This window comes from Pieris brassicae, chromosome 1 (genome assembly GCF_905147105.1).
Source record: "Pieris brassicae chromosome 1, ilPieBrab1.1, whole genome shotgun sequence".
NCBI lineage: Eukaryota > Metazoa > Arthropoda > Insecta > Lepidoptera > Pieridae > Pieris > Pieris brassicae.
In genome coordinates, this window is record NC_059665.1 from 12,316,739 (window position 1) to 12,333,276 (window position 16,538).

The 16,538-nt window shown below is 32.8% G+C and overlaps 1 protein-coding gene across 1 annotated transcript in view; it reads right to left on the bottom strand.

Moving 5' to 3' along the window:
- The window catches only part of LOC123715550 (brain tumor protein), a 222,658-nt gene extending 211,611 nt beyond the window's left edge, over window positions 1–11,047 (bottom strand). Inside the window, exon 1 of the mRNA XM_045670686.1 lies at window positions 10,681–11,047. The gene's annotated coding sequence lies outside the window, so the exon portion shown is untranslated. The remainder of the gene's footprint in view (window positions 1–10,680) is intronic.
- Between the last annotated feature and the right edge of the window lie 5,491 nt (window positions 11,048–16,538).

Consider the following 16,538-nt stretch of genomic DNA (forward strand, 5'->3'; position numbering starts at 1 on the left):
TGACTTGAGTTATAATTTGCTCTCTGTATATATCACTGCATGCAAATGCAAATCACTTTCTTTGTACCAATTCAACAGAACCGCAAATGCAATCGATAACAAGCGTAAATCGCCAAAACAGAATTAGACGTATTTACTTAGCAAAGATTCTATTAAGAAATTTTGTTCTGGAAGATACTACTTAACATTGCAAAAGACAATGTATCTTCAAACTCTTCTTCTGTCTACATAACTTTATAAATAATTGCCAATGCTATGATCAAATATTTCAGTATCTATACAAGGCAATAATTCACATAAACTTCGAACCTTGGCATTGAGCGGGATACCAAGCATGATGTCGTGAATTTTAATAAGCCTAGATATTGTCTAGCGCTCTAGATACGAATAACGACACCCAATTACCTATATAGGTTACAGATAACATAAACTTAGCCTTTGTGCAAAGGATAAAGATATTCTTGAGCTTTTCAATATAACATTGGCTTAACAAGCGCAGTCTGTAATCGTATTATGATAATAATACGGAGTACTGAGACAATTCTTCATTTTTAATGACAAAGTTATGTCTAAACATCGCATTTATCAAAACTGTTAGGGCAGCAATTACTTCAGGGTGCAATAAAATACAGTCTCAGCACTAGATTAAAGGCCCATTTAGATGGAGAAGGTTTCTCGTCTCGCATGTAAGATTATCGAAAGAAAATGGGCCTTTAAGCTGGATCTCAGTGAACTGCAAGGATAAAACAGTATTTAAACTGACATTGTCTGTCATTATTCGGCTTGTTTACCTCCCAACCAATAAAGGCCCGGAACCTCTCACTCGGTAACCTTTGCGCGGTTTTGCAACGCGATTGTCGTTGGCCTAATTGAGATTTCGTCCTACATAACTCTACATTATTTTGTTATGTCTATGGTCGATTGAATGGCAAACTAGGGTCAATTGTGAAAATTATAGATCTATTTTTATATATTCTTCCTATTATTCGAATTATAGTTTTCGCAGTTTCGGTGTTAAAATTTTAAATGAAGTCCTTTATACAAATGCAAATTAAGAGTCCCCACACAGCATCTTGGTTGTTCTTCTGAAGCCAAGGGATAATTTTTATTATATTGTTAATATAAGAGGTCAATGTACTGATCTAGATACATTTTGCATTTGAGTTGTATGTTGTTATTAATAGAGTAATTTGATTAAACATGAATTTTGAAAAACATACAAATATACAGTATTTACACGATAATTTACCACAGTAATTGTTCGCGCTAAATCGGTGTCAATGAAATAAGGATGACAATTGTCGATTTGACTTTGACACACAAACCGGAGATGGTAGGTAGGATGGTAGGTCCCGGCGTGATGGCGCAAGGGAGATAAATTTTAACCGCTGTCGCGTGCGCACTAAATATATACCGCATACCGTATAGCATTTACTTTTTTTGATTCATCATTGAAGGATCCAGTGTTTGGAGTGAGATACGCCACCGTTGAAGGAAAGTGCTAGTTTTAGTCTTATCGATTATTGGATTCCTTTTTTTTATTATACTGACACGCGACAGCCGAACCAGCGCATATTATTTCACCGAGGGAAGGGAGCATCCTGGATATAGCTTCCGGATACCCAGGCCCACGTAGTAATATTAACGATTAAAAGTAAATAGAAAATTAAAAAGTTTGGACCCTTGAACTCTGGCAGCATTATATAAAATTAAAATCGATATATAAATTTAAATATTTGTTTAAGATAGACTTGATTTGAACGTTTAATACTAAACTAAACTGATTTCATAATTTTTAAGCAGTTTTTTTACTATACTTTTCTAAAATAGCGCTAATATAATTTATTCATAAGAATTAGTCATACCATTCTTTTGAACTCATATCCTGTTATATAGATAAGTTTCCTCGTAACGAAAACCATAACCCACTTTTGCTATCCGTCGGTTAAATGCTGATAATTTGTACTGAGTACAAGCGTTAAAGCAATGCGCTAACATATTATTCAAATAGATTAGGGTTGTCAATATAAAAAATACCACAATATATTATGTTTGAAATTTATACACACGATAAAGCCAAAGACGACTTTCTTTCGCTTTCAGATATGAACATAATACGTGTGTATAATTCATGTGTGTGTTAAAAGTTAACTACGATTAATTAAGAATTTATGTAAAACATATGTAGATAATAAAAATGTTTGCTACAGAGTAGACTCTTGAGTACAAGTCCCGAGGTAGACAAGTGTACAGGTTTTAAACAAAGATTTAGGCTGGTAGACGGTACCGGTGACTCCAAAGTTGGTGCCTTCCTTGGTCAATCTCGTGTAGGTATTCACAGCGGGGAAATGCTGCCAACGTTAAGAGTAGGTACTCTGCAACATTGCCCATTTGTACTACGCAAAGCTTTGCGCTACTGAATAAAAATTTATTTAAATCTAAGGAGAAGAATCTTAAATAAGTTTAATTATCCAATCCAATGTCTAATTGAAAAAGCCCTGCCATCCTCCAATAGAAGTCCAGAATAGGGATTTCTTAGGAATTAACAAACACGTTTTAAATTTCAAAAGCTTAACCTAATGAAATATAAAATATTATTCTTTAATCCTTATTACCTTTTCAAAAGGAAAGTCTAGACTAGAATACGGTACCGGTTCCTTTGTAAAATAAAGTTTTGTTTTTATTAAAGCGTGTCTACGTCTTTATGCTTAATGACTACAGGACAGATTTATTTTTGACAATACCTAGAAAACGACGTCTTTTTCAACTCCAGGTAATTTTATTGATAATATTTTCTGTCAAATAGCATGATACCTACTACTGTGTAGAAATACAATTATATATATTCGTTACCCGTTGAATATTCTATGCAACAATCTAAAAGAAGGACTATAACTGTCTCTGCTGTGTCACATTGAGACCCACGACGAATCACGAAAATTATTTTACGTACATACATGTATATTTTATAATAAACAAAAATTAATAACGTGGCTTTTTGTGAATTTGTGGGTTCGAATCGGCGCTGGCCAGTACTAGTCTATTTCCGATTAACACTCGCTCTTACGACGAAGGAAATCTCGGTATTTCTTTTTCTTTGAATGGAATCTCGCTGTTGGCCTTAAGGGCCTTTATAGCTCAGCACTGTTTTGGCGAGCATAGCACGGCGTGAAAACAAGCGTAGCTCGACTTGAAGGAAATCTTGGTAGGAAACCAGTACGCCTTAGATGCAGAAAGACGACAGCGTATCACAGAGCGCTGATAACCGAATTGCGTATTAATAAAACAAATGATCACGAAACAGTAACAGACAATTTAAGGTTATTATTTCTTCACATTAACGATCTCTTCTCGAGTTGCTAAGATTTAGAAGTTACTTTTAAAAGATGGATTCCCTCTATATGAATTTTTAAGGGACTTAAATGCATTTACTACACAAGAATTATTTTGATTAAGAATTAAAGTTTTGTTAGCACTTTCATTCTTTCTAATATTCTATAGTCATAAGGAAGAGGAAATCGCTTTGGAATTTCCTTCTAAATTCAATTGTTATTTGTATTTTATCTGCAACATAGGTTTTAAATAAAAGAAAGTATACATAAATAAATTCAAATGATCTCCGTTTACATCCTTTACCTGATTACAATTGAAACATATTTTCAGTTCTTGACTACCTAATTACTATTATTGACTAATACTTTTCCCTGCCAGCCCTACGATTTATCGCGTCAACTTCCCGTCGACACGGTAACCCAGCCTTGTACTGAATGCTATACGTTTTGCTTTAATTGATTTTAGTGATTGCACTCATTGATGTTATCGTTATCTGCTCACCCGTGTAGCTCAATAAACGAAGCGAATCACTTATAACACTGCTCAAGTACTGTTATGATATGAAAATGCATTTTAAGGATAGCAAAACCACTATGACGAGTTAAGCCATTATTTTAAAAATAAAATCAACTCATAATACGACAGACGTGTGCACAAAATGCGCTAAATTGTTATTAATTGATAAGGGGTATGCTTAAAAGCCTCAGAGGAGCATTGGCCTAGGCCTGGCGGCTTCAGCATCTGACACTCATCCCTGAGGTTCGTGGCTTTGATCACTGGCTGTGCACCAATGGACTTTCTGTTTATGTGCGCATTGAACATTCGCTTGAACAGTTAAGGAAAACATTGTAGAACACCGGCTTGCTTTAGACCCAAAAAGTGGACGGCGTGTCACAGGCACATGAAGCTGATCACCTACTTACCTATTAGATTAATTAAATGATCATGAAACTGAAAAAAAAATCTCAGGTTCAGACCTAAATAGTTGGTAGGGCCACTGATGTGCTGTATGGCCATTAGCCTAATTTTTGGTAGTCATATCTCATCAATAATTCTGAACATATAGCGTTTTATTCGATGTAGGTTAATAAACACTAGACTTTAGCGAGTTTAGGATATTTCATAAGACACTGCAGTTAATATCCTGAATACTATCAATCTGGTTACAAAATCTCTTCTAAGACTAGTTTCATAATAACTTCATTCATTCAAATCTTTGCAGGAAAGTGGTACATTTAGATCGATCAATTATTTTGCTGTAGATAGGAGTTAGGAGACACATCGATCATGCACATTAATGAATAAACGGAGAAGCTACGCTTGAAAATACACAACAAAAATTACACGTCGACTTAACCGATGGGGGTCAGTATTTTAAAGTGGCTTAATAGTTTAAGTTTATGGGGCTCAGAGAACTTTCTAGGTATAACACATAGTTTTCAAATAATAACATATAGTTTTCCATGAATGCAAACCTAAAACCTACGATCAAATGACATTGAACACGTGCCAACTAGGCAGACTTGCCAGCTGGATAAACGGTATAATTAATTGATTATTTCACGCTACTTATAAAGTTTATTTACTTTATCTTTACATAAAAGGTACAATAAGCAAATTCCCCCTTAAATGGCTTGAATAAAATTCACTTAATAAAAAAAGACAATTGGGTTTGACTATTTTCATATCCTTGTAAAATTAATAAAGAACATACAACTACAACAAAACGTTTACCCTTTAAAATCTGTTTAAACAATCACGTACTTTAAAAATAGTTTTTAGGTTATTTTATTGAGTACAATAGCAGCAATGTATTTTCCGAGCCGTGTTTCCTCCGAGATAAGCTTATCAGTGCGATTGCGTGAACACGTGACCCCGGTGCCTTTGTAACCCACCGCCTACTCAGTCCTGGTAGGCTATAGATTGTTAGCTGTGAATAGCCGATTTTACAAGCAGATTTTTTGGTAAATTTGCGTTTTATCTTAATTTGCTTGACGCCACAGAATAGCAAGATTAATTTGAGTATCTATCTTTATACCCACACTTTAATGTCTGATTTATTAACAAGGGTTTTTTAAAATACAAAATATATGTATACTTTTGCAATACGTGACTGAATGATATAAAACGTTGCTACAAATTAATTGATAAAAACACTGGTTATAATCAAAATTGTTTTTTTTATTGAATTCTTCGATTCTTTATGTATACAGAATTCAACGTAATAATTGTTGAAACTAAAAGTGAGTTGAAACGATGTTAGTTATGTCATAATATATAGACCGTATTCTCTAGTAAATAAATGAAAGTTACTAATTACATAAAAACCTGTCAATCAATTATCTTTAAAGTAATTTGCACAAAACAAAAACTAATGAACGAATTAGAAAGTGAAGGTTTTAGCATTGAGATTTTGAATGCAGTAACTGCAGCACTTAGGCATTCTAAATCTTACGAAGACTTACATAAACCTATTTGTATTCATAAGAACGAGTTTATGCGTTTCCAAATTTTTATTATATTATTTATATGGCCATGACTGTATTATATAAACGAACACCAGCTATAAACTTCTAACTTTCAAGTCAAATCAATCTTAGCGGAAACAGAGATCTTTTGCTGACCATGGCTATAAAGGACCCAAAAGTCGAATGTTGTAAATGACGTTTAACGTCAAAGAACTTATGTTTTAGTGTTAGGCTTATATACACACAATATTACCGTTCACGGTTTGTTTGCGGTCCCATCACGGTCCGGTATAAATATTATAAAATGACAGTCACGGTCAAATTCCGGTCCAATCAAAATTATTATTGAATATTTCACAATTTTCAATTTTTTCTATTGAACGGTCGTACAGATTCTCTGTTGCCGCGAAGGTCTCATATGCAATATTCCTCTAACCATAATCAAAGCCTTCAAAACGTGGAATTATGTAAATATGTATGTTGTTTAATAAATTCTGTAGGATTTCGAATACCTAGTCCAGCCATAAGTTCTGTAAAAAATAAAGATGCATTTTGAAGGAAGTAATGTAATACTATTAAAATTTATACCTACGTATTTAAATCTATGGATTTAGGCACTATTTCCCAGGGGAAGTTTCGCCACTGCTTGCTCCAAACATTTTTTAAGAGGCTCAATGTCACCGTGTAGAGCAAGCCATGTCCTCTAAAACGGACAATAATTTGAAGTCTAAAGGGTTGAGATCTGGGCTAGATGAGGGCCAGTCTTTAGCTGTTATAACGTCCGGAACGTTAGTTTCAAGCCTGCTTTTCAAGTGCTTTCCACCTGCTTATCGTGACAGGCATTTTGATCGATCCACTCTCTTAAATTATAAAGATTGATTTAGGGCATGTCTTGTATATCGACGATTAGCACCGACTTTCAACAGCACCTGTTGTATAATACTCGACAAAGTTTAGAGAATTTTTGCTTCCTAATGGGGTTTGAACGAATTCTGGCTTTAACAGCATTAACAACCTTTGTAATTCTAACAGCACGCGGTTTTTTTCTGGTATTGGACAGATAAAGTGTTGTTGTATATGTGTATAGTACGATATACGAACATACGGAACATACGAATATGGCTGATACCAAGCTTATACAGTGTTTGGAATATAAATGACGGCTCCATACTCACATTCTTCAAAACGATCACTGCAATCCTATTTTCTTTAACACCCCATTTCATATTGTAATTTGATAATGAACACGAAAAATATGTGAAATGAAGCAAAATCGAAAGTTTTTAAAATAATATACGTGTCCCAGATTCTAAATAATTAAAAACGTTAAAATTATGTAACAGTATTTATGGCCAGACTTGTTAAATATAAACTCGCCTACACTAAAGACAAAATCAATAAATTAATTCTATTTTTTTAAAAAACATTTTCTATTCTGTGAAGTGATTTAAAAGTGGTTGAAATAATGACGAAATCCCAATCAAGACCAGTGTTTGCGCGTATCATCAAAAGTAGTGCGTGATATAGATAAAAACAAAATGTCAATCAATATATATTATCGATTAAAACAACAAAACCTAAGTACTTAATTGAAGTGTGTACGTCTGGGGTATTGAATTTATTTTAAATATATATTTATAAATATAAATATATATAAATAAATATAAATATAAATATATATTTATAGTATATTTAATACACTTCATCGTTTAACAATACAATGATAACGAATTTGGACTAGAATGGAAATGTTAACTTTCATCCTGGCGTGTATATGATTAAATGTAGTAAAATTGACATATTTCATAGAAAAGATAGCTTGTAATATATTCTGTAAATATAGTATTATGTGGTAAACTTCAATAAATGAATTCGTGTACAACAATGCGTATCCAAAAAAAGAAACGTCAAAATGTTATATCTGTCAATTGTCACTTCAAAAGCGCGGTATGCAAAGAAAATGTTTACATATAACCGGTGTGAAAATTAAATGTTAATTTTATTTGGTGTAACTGCATCCTTCGGGTTTTTTATTGGTTAGTCAGTACTATGTAATAATAATACAATAATTAAATGAATAACACCGAGAAAAGAATAATAAAAGCAGTGGTTCTAACTGTCAGCAAGGGTTCACTCGTAGTTATTATTGCATTAGTATAGATTGTAAAAGTTAAACAATTCCTCTGACACAATATAATCTGAGCGAACTGAATAATAGAGCAAACTGCTGTTTGTCCTCACTAATCCTACGTCAGGGTACTGGTGAATAAGTTAAAGCTTAACTACTCTAAATATTACAGCTTGGGTTTAGCTAGACGAATATCTAGTTGTCATATAACATTCGGAAGTAACTCTAATGCTTCAAATATACCATAGTATTTAATTATTTACTTACAGCGTATAAAGAGAACCGGTAAAATGCGGTATAAGTGCAAACAAAATTTTATACAATGCGCTAGTGAGAAGTCACTTGGAGTACAACGCAATGGTGTAAGCCCTTATATGAGGCTAAATACAGTCTCACGTTAGAGCGAGTACAATATAAGTTCATTCGCTGCCTCTACAAGAGACTGTATGGAGTGTATCCCTTGTATCCGCTTATGTACCCCGTTTGTTCTGGGTATGGTGGGTTACGACCAGATACGCCTCAGAAAAGAACTAGCTGTGTCAGTGTATTACTGACTGACTGGGTCTACGGGTACGAAGTAGAAACCTGAGGCTTCCGTCAATACTTTTGGATGGACCGCGCGCACATTTCAACTTGGTTAGCAAAGCGCCACTCACGCGAGCAATACAAATAATTAACAAAATTTCTATTGAGGTAGACCTATATGTTTGTACACTTGCTGAGTTCACAAGACTTGCTTGCTATATTGTTAGTTATAAGATTTAGGCATATAACGATTTAAATATATACGATTTTTTACGTAGGATAAACGGTATAAGTATTTTGACGTTCTATCGAATTAGTTGTAACTGTTAAGGTAGAATAATGATGTGGAATAAATAAATACTTAGAGTCCCACACACACAACACGCAATCACGTAATATCAAGTAGAATCATGGCAGAAAATAATTAAGATATAGTCGTATATATTGAACCATGTCCGTCCAGTCAAACAGCACCTGTTCACGACTACGACACACATGGCCAGCCATTGCCTCCCTCGCCATATTGTCTGGAGAGACAAGACAAGACAACGCACAACAAGCACACATGTAATATATTTATGATACAATTACCATTAACATTACTTTAAAGTTTTAATTCTACAGCGACTAACTAAATATTTTATTGATAGCAAAATTTTACCAATTGGGGGGGACATTACAGACTGTTGCACTGTCACAGTCATGTGCCTATGCCTATGGACCAACTTTCTAAGATCTCCCAGCTTTTAGAAACAACATACAAAATAAAAAGAGGGTATTGTCTGCATATCTCTATTTGAAATCTATATATATATATATATATATATATATATATGTATTATATATGTATATATATATATGTATATGTATATGTATGCATATATATATGTATTGGATCAGCGTTTTAGTCGAATGCCTATCTAGACAAATTTTATATCAGTCTAGAGGTTGTTGTCAAGGTTATTGTCATAATTTGTTGCCGAAAATAATTTATAGACCATTAAGTCTGCGCTAAATTAGTTTTATTATAAATATGAACGTCGCAATTACGAGATGTGAAAACAATTATAACAAGTACGTTTTTTTTAATTTCATGTTTATTTTAATTTATCCGACAGATTCCCTTTAACATACTCATCTAAAACTTGCGTCTTGGTTAGTTCTTCTTAATGGCAAAGGCCTTCTTATTTATTATTTTATTTATTTTACACTACGCACAGTGCTGTCTATTCAAAAGTATAGTTGTCGCCTATTTCAAAAATATTATTTGTCTTTTCTCGGAATGACATATCATTCTGGAGAATACTATTTTGGTTTTTCCTACTTTATTACAATAATAGCAATTACAACAATCGGGTCATGCCAAATCACCTAGTATTTTCCCAGTATATACTTAGACATGTTTTGTAAAAATACTAATTAATATTCTAAATAATTTTGTGTGCAACGGTGCAATAATTTTTGGTCGTCGCTAGTCTCGGACGTAATTTGTATATTATGATATATTTATCACTTTTTTAAGGAACTTTAACAAGCATCTTAGAACATACTTTAGAAAAATTTATCTTGTTACCCAGTAGATTAAAAAAAATAGGAATCTTTAGGAGTCCTTTTTTCCTGACTTTGATTCCCGATTGGTCGTGAGTTCGCTACAAAAATAATTCAACACAAATCAGCGCTATTCGAGTCCAAAGTAAGAGATGTTTCTGTATACGGTCAGAAATAACTAAACAAGTTACATTAGAGTTACGTCATACTTAAACCAGCTGTTTATCAGTGCCGCGGAAATCAATATATTTATCATGTGTATTCCCGCTCAAATAAGGATAAAATCCTGTTTATTCTGTTACTGTGGTTTTGCTGTATAAAAATATCATTATGACCTCTATGGTCGAAGCTTTAATATGTAAATAAAAACATATACATTGAGCCTTTGAACACAGAAATGATTTTCGCGAGCTGTTTTTAGATGATTGCGATATAAACAACAAGCTTAATTATTTGACTTAGTAACTCGTAACAATTGTAACTCTTAGATGACGGTTTTACATACCTTGGCTACTAATTATTACTTTTAATGTTTATAGAAAGGCCAGAGCAGGAGTGCGGTCTATGCAAGCTTAACTTTACAGTGTTAGTAAACACGAGAAAGAAAGAAGTTAATGTCCAATATGAATGCCCATTTTCATTTCATAAATCGTATTTTGCCGATATCAATCAACTTACCTTAAAACTCGCCGGTCGATCGATAAAACACGTGTAGGTGGACACCGGCATAAAACAAAAGAAAAAAAGAAACACAAATCTACAATCCAATAAATGTCATAGAACGTAGCAAGAACAAAGAAAATCACTAAACAACATAATTTTCACAAAACCGGCGTTTTTCCCGCGCAAAGGAAATGAAAATAAACAATAAGATAACGATACGATATTTAACACTCGTTGTCGAGATGATTGTTCAGGTGGAAAGATGAAAAGTGGAAATTGAAATGTTTAAGATTATTATACTGTTTAAATATTAGTCAAAATACAGCGTAATTCGCAATATTTTCCACAAGTGGAATAACATCACACGCGACGGAGCCGCAACTAATACTGAGACCCAACTGATTGAAGAACGGCCTAAAGCGCTTTGTAGTAAAAATTGCGCGCCGCTCCACTTTGATAAGAAAGCGCTTACATATTAACTTTATTCATGTACTATATATTGCTTGTATATAAAATAACTATAGCATACTTACAAGTTATTACAGTTTACAATAAATCATCATAAGTAGCGCTTTATTATATAGACCGCTGAATTTATTACTTTCATAAAAAAGCGACGAGGCGATCAAGCTTTAGGAAGACGCAACGGTCAAACTATATTTGTTCTTTTCACTCACACCGTTCGACCGCATTCAATTAATTTGTCCTTGTCTTGAGTCAGCCTCAAATACAGCTGAATTGACTAGCGAAGTCTATTCAAAGGTTTAAGCATCGGTAGTTAATTAGTTAAACGAAAATTTAATTAAAGTTTAATCTCAAAGTATCAACTTTTTAATCAGATTTTTAGAGACGGGCCAATTTATGTTTTTAACTATTAACGATAAACAGATAAAAATGACTTTAAATTAAACAACGAGGTAAGCTAATGTGTATAAAGCTAAGTCGGGTTAGTTACACCATTCACTCAAGAATAGCTGGAACAATTTTGATAATATTAAGGTAATTTTTAAATGAATGTCTCGCTCCAAATAGCATTTTTTATTACAAACGACAAAAACATTATATTTGGTTTGAGATTATCCCATTATGTTATAGACAAGCTAAATACATTTTCGTATAGTTAATAATAAAAATTAATTGCCGAAGGCAGTTGTAATAATGAAAATTGGGATTCATTGTCCTACTCATTTTCCCTCAGACATTAAGCAGGACAATTGAAAATGGTATCTGCATGGAGTATTACAGAATACCTCTGGAGGATGCCCTTTTCTCCAGAATATCTTAAATGGCTGCATTGAAAGCAGAGCGCGACAAGAGGTGAGTGAGAAATTTATACAACATAAATGTTGTATGTTAAGTTTTGGGTTTGTTACATGTTAAGTGACCTTTACGCTACAATCAATATTTAATTATTCTAAGTACCAGCAAAACCTTGGAGAGACTAAGAAATACTATAGCGCAATAAAAATGTTGCTTTACTGCGGTAGGCTCCGCTCCATGACCTTAGAACAGCACGAATTTGCAATTTTCTTAATCGCTACATTTGAATAGGAATTCTGCCTTGAATCCAATTGCATAAAGATATGTACTGTCTCCAATAGTCATTGACTCTTCTGTTACTATTTATTGTGATTTAAAAATGTACTTAAAATATTAAAGCACAAGGTTTTCGGGTAATATTACAAAAACTTTTCGTTATATTATATTTTTAGTTTAAATTTCATCATATATAACCTCTCAATATACATATGAACTTATTTCGTCGTGGAAACTGAAATCGATATATATAGTGATCATTCGTATATGTTCAAATTATAATTATTAAATTAATTAATTATATTAAAAAAAGAGTTCCAATCCATAATTGAAATTATGTTGAATCTCAGAGAATCTCTTTAGTTTTAATAATAGATAATATTAAGTATGTACAATATATGTACGTGTTTCTGTTTCTCTATTGGTATAGACCTATAATATAGTTTATGATGACATGATTACACATTAAACGTTAGTTCCAGTTCTTAGTTCCACCATCACGTATCATGGATATCTAGACAATGTAAACTGTTCACCAAGAGAAAATCGACACACAAGATCGACTAGCCTAATCTATCGACTAGCCACGCTACTGGATTATAGTTATTAATTGTATGTTAACTCAGTTTAATAATCCTAAAATAGGACCATCGAAATCTCAGTGTAACGGACAGATAATTATGTCACTATCAATCCATGCACATTGCACGTACTTTGTAAATGCATACACAAAGCTTTGACTGCGTACCGTAATTATCAGACGAACTGGCATCAATGCAATTTCAGAAATACTAATACAAGCCGTGATACATAGCAATAGATAATATCGTATTTCACTAATACTCAGTTCTTCAGTTTAATTGACCTGAATAAATTGAAAGCATTGCATTATTCGAGGGTTCTAAGTTGGTGCCAGCCCCCCGTGCATGTATTGACTTAAAACTCAAAAAAAACCAATCTTCAGACTAAACTCAGCCAAACTTGTTTAGTAGTGTAAACTATATTCCTTATCTTGCCAATTGTAGAGCGCGTAATATTTATTAAATAAACAAAAACGTATATTGTAAATGTAAACCTTGTGAATTAGACAAATATTTAAACAACGGATAGATTCACTTTAATAGAACCTATTACTAAACAAGTAAGATAAAATAAAAATAAATAAGTGGTGATACTACCTTATTAGGTCTAGGTCTCAGGTTTCTGTATCAGTTTCATAAGCATTTGTGTATTTTCAATCTAATAGACAAGTAGAGGTCAGCCTCCTGCGCCTAACACAGAACGTCGACTTTCTGGTCAAGGCAAGCCAGTTTCCTTACGATGTTTTCCTTCTAGCGTTCTAGCGAATGTTAAATGTGCACATAGAAAATCCATTGGTGCACAGCTGGGGATCAAACCTACGACCTCAGTGACGAGAGTCGCACGCTAAAGCCACTTGGCCAACACTGCTCACAAACAAGTAAAATAAGCACAAGAAAGCTTTAAAAAACTAGTAACGTATTATCGAAAACATAAATAAATAATTTAAAAAAATCTAAATAACTTTCTTCTTTATCAAATAAAAAATAATGCCTTTAAGAATTTTGACATACAATGATTATATTAAAAACTACTGATAGTTTTTAATATAATCATTGTAATTAGAAATCATCTTCATCGTGCAATCAACATGAAGCCCTTTAATGTCAAGAGTACTTCAATGTTACAAATCAAGGGACCAAAACGTCCATTGGAGTGTACTAGTGTGGTCTGTTCGACAATATCGCATTATCACGGGTTAATTGGAGTGGGTTTGCTCTGGTCTGAGAACATATTGATTGTACTGTCAGAATCATATTTACTGTTTAGTCCCCAATTATTGAAAGACCGATGTTTTAAACATAGTAAAAAAATGTGTGATGATTTATAGTTACCAATTGTGTTTAGTTCTTTAGCTGAACACGTTATGGACTGGACTGGAAGCTCAACCAAATATGAAACCGTAAATATCATACTAAAATACATGTGTCAAATATTTGAATTGGTATGGAGATTTAGTTTTGCGTTTAAACAAGCCGAATCACGTTTGCGTTAAATACTTTGTATTTTGATAGGATTTGTCAGATGACCTTTTCCATATAAAAATGCTATATAGTTAAGCGCCCTAGGACTATATGGATACTGACGCATTATATGCATCTCTGTTGCAAAGTGATAATTCTGTAGGTGATTTATTCCAATGCAGTGGTGTAGTTTAATAATTTGATTATCAAACGAAGAGTAATTGGACTTGGAAAAAAATCATTTTGAATTCATGACGAAATTATGACGGACACGTTGTATCAAATACTATTTATTGATTTGAAATATATTAAAAATACAGTTTTTATATTAAATTCCGAAACATTTCGACTAGCCTCAAAAATAATAAAACCGTACTCAATTGTATTTTGTTTCGGATCGAATTGACCCCTTGAGGGCCATAGTGCGGTTTGGTCAGCAACATCGCATTGTTATCATTAATTGAAGTGAATTCAATATTCAACGTCAATATAAACTGTATATTAATCCAGTACTTAAAATATTACTTGGATTGTCACTGAAATGTACAATACAATACCTTTTCCTGACTATTGGCATAACTATTTTCTTGTCTACTTTCTTCACAGCATTCACGCACAACAGAATTTGACATTATAATTGTAAAAATCGAATGCTAAGGTACAAATGAAAAAGAAACCTGTGTTAATATAGATTTAAATTACCTCAGAGGTAGAATAATGGAGCAAATACGGATTTATTTTCCAAAATGGTAGAAATTATCATGCGATCCATGTGTCAGCTACATAATACGACGCATAACATATCTGACCGCACTGGTTTACTGCACTTGACAGATAAATACTTTTAATGCCATGCCTTTTAAATCAGGACATTTTCGTTCTAAAATTCATAAAAATAATTGTTTCTTAATTTGTATGAAATCTTATTTGTCTAGGCAAATATTTTTGGCTACGATAAGCGGTTTAAACAAATTTATTTTATCAAGAAATCATTCAATTCGTAAGCTGTGCCTGCGTTATAATAGAATTAACTTATTATCGGTAACAAAAGCTAAAAAATGATTTATATATATATAATTTTCGTTATGATCAAAGAATGTTTAAGCTATAGCATGTTTCGTTTCATTTTGATTAGTCAACAGCATCTTTAGTCAAATCACAGACACGCGACACTATCCGTCCTTACGTTTTACCAATCACAATCAATAATAATTATCGGTTACATGAAAATACTATTGCAAGCTTTAAACCATTTACCCTGACTAAAAATGTCTCTATAGTTTGTGTGTTTGTGGTAAACTGCACTAATAACATGTAAATTAGAACGCTAGGTTTAAACAGTGCGGTATAAATTCCGAATTAGATCCGAATCGATTTGGCCTAATTAAATTAACAAATTACGTCTAAATTGTACCCGGTACGTAAATGAATTAGATGGTTTTAACAATGCTGTTAAAAATATTTAATTTATTTGGCAATAGAATCAAATATCAATATATATTTATTGATATTTGATTCTATTGCCATTTGGTACATTTAGAGAGTATTTGTTATAACCTAACCAATGTTCAGAATCTGTGAAATTTCCATAATATATATAAATGAATCCCTATTTCCCTTGGTTAACGGCATCACGCGTGAACGGCTGGACCGATTTCGCAATTTTTTTTTCGTGTTTGTTACAGTCAGGAAAAGATTCTTATATTCTTATTAATGAAGAAAAAATTAAGAAAATAGCTCGAACCATTAGACAATTTTAGAATACTTTTGTTACGATAGCAATTTTTTTTCAGTTAATAGCGCCCTTACAATTCCAACTTTATTCATGTAACCTTATGGCGTTTGACATAACATTGACAGATTGCGTGCTGCAAATATCGCAAAAATCAAAGAGGACGAAAGCAAATGAATATCGTTTAAAATAAACGGCCGGAGTTATTATATTGATAAAATACATATAAAATAATTACAGTCGCTAACTGTTTGTGGCATTAATCTTGAAAATCCATGTTTTTAATATGGCCTGTATGTCGCCTATTCCCGTGTCGGTATACAAACAAAACTATTAATATACGCGCCAGAAAAACAAACAAAGAATGTTGTTTATCATAAAGTACTAGAGGTAATATCACTTTGTTACTGAAATATTTTTTAGTTATTATACCAATTCGAAATTAATATTCATAGGTAAGACAGGACAACGTCTGTCGGTTCCGCTCGTGAACAATAGAAAACCTTACAGAAAGAGTCAGCATCATTTGATGGGATACTATTATTATTTAAACAATGAGGCGG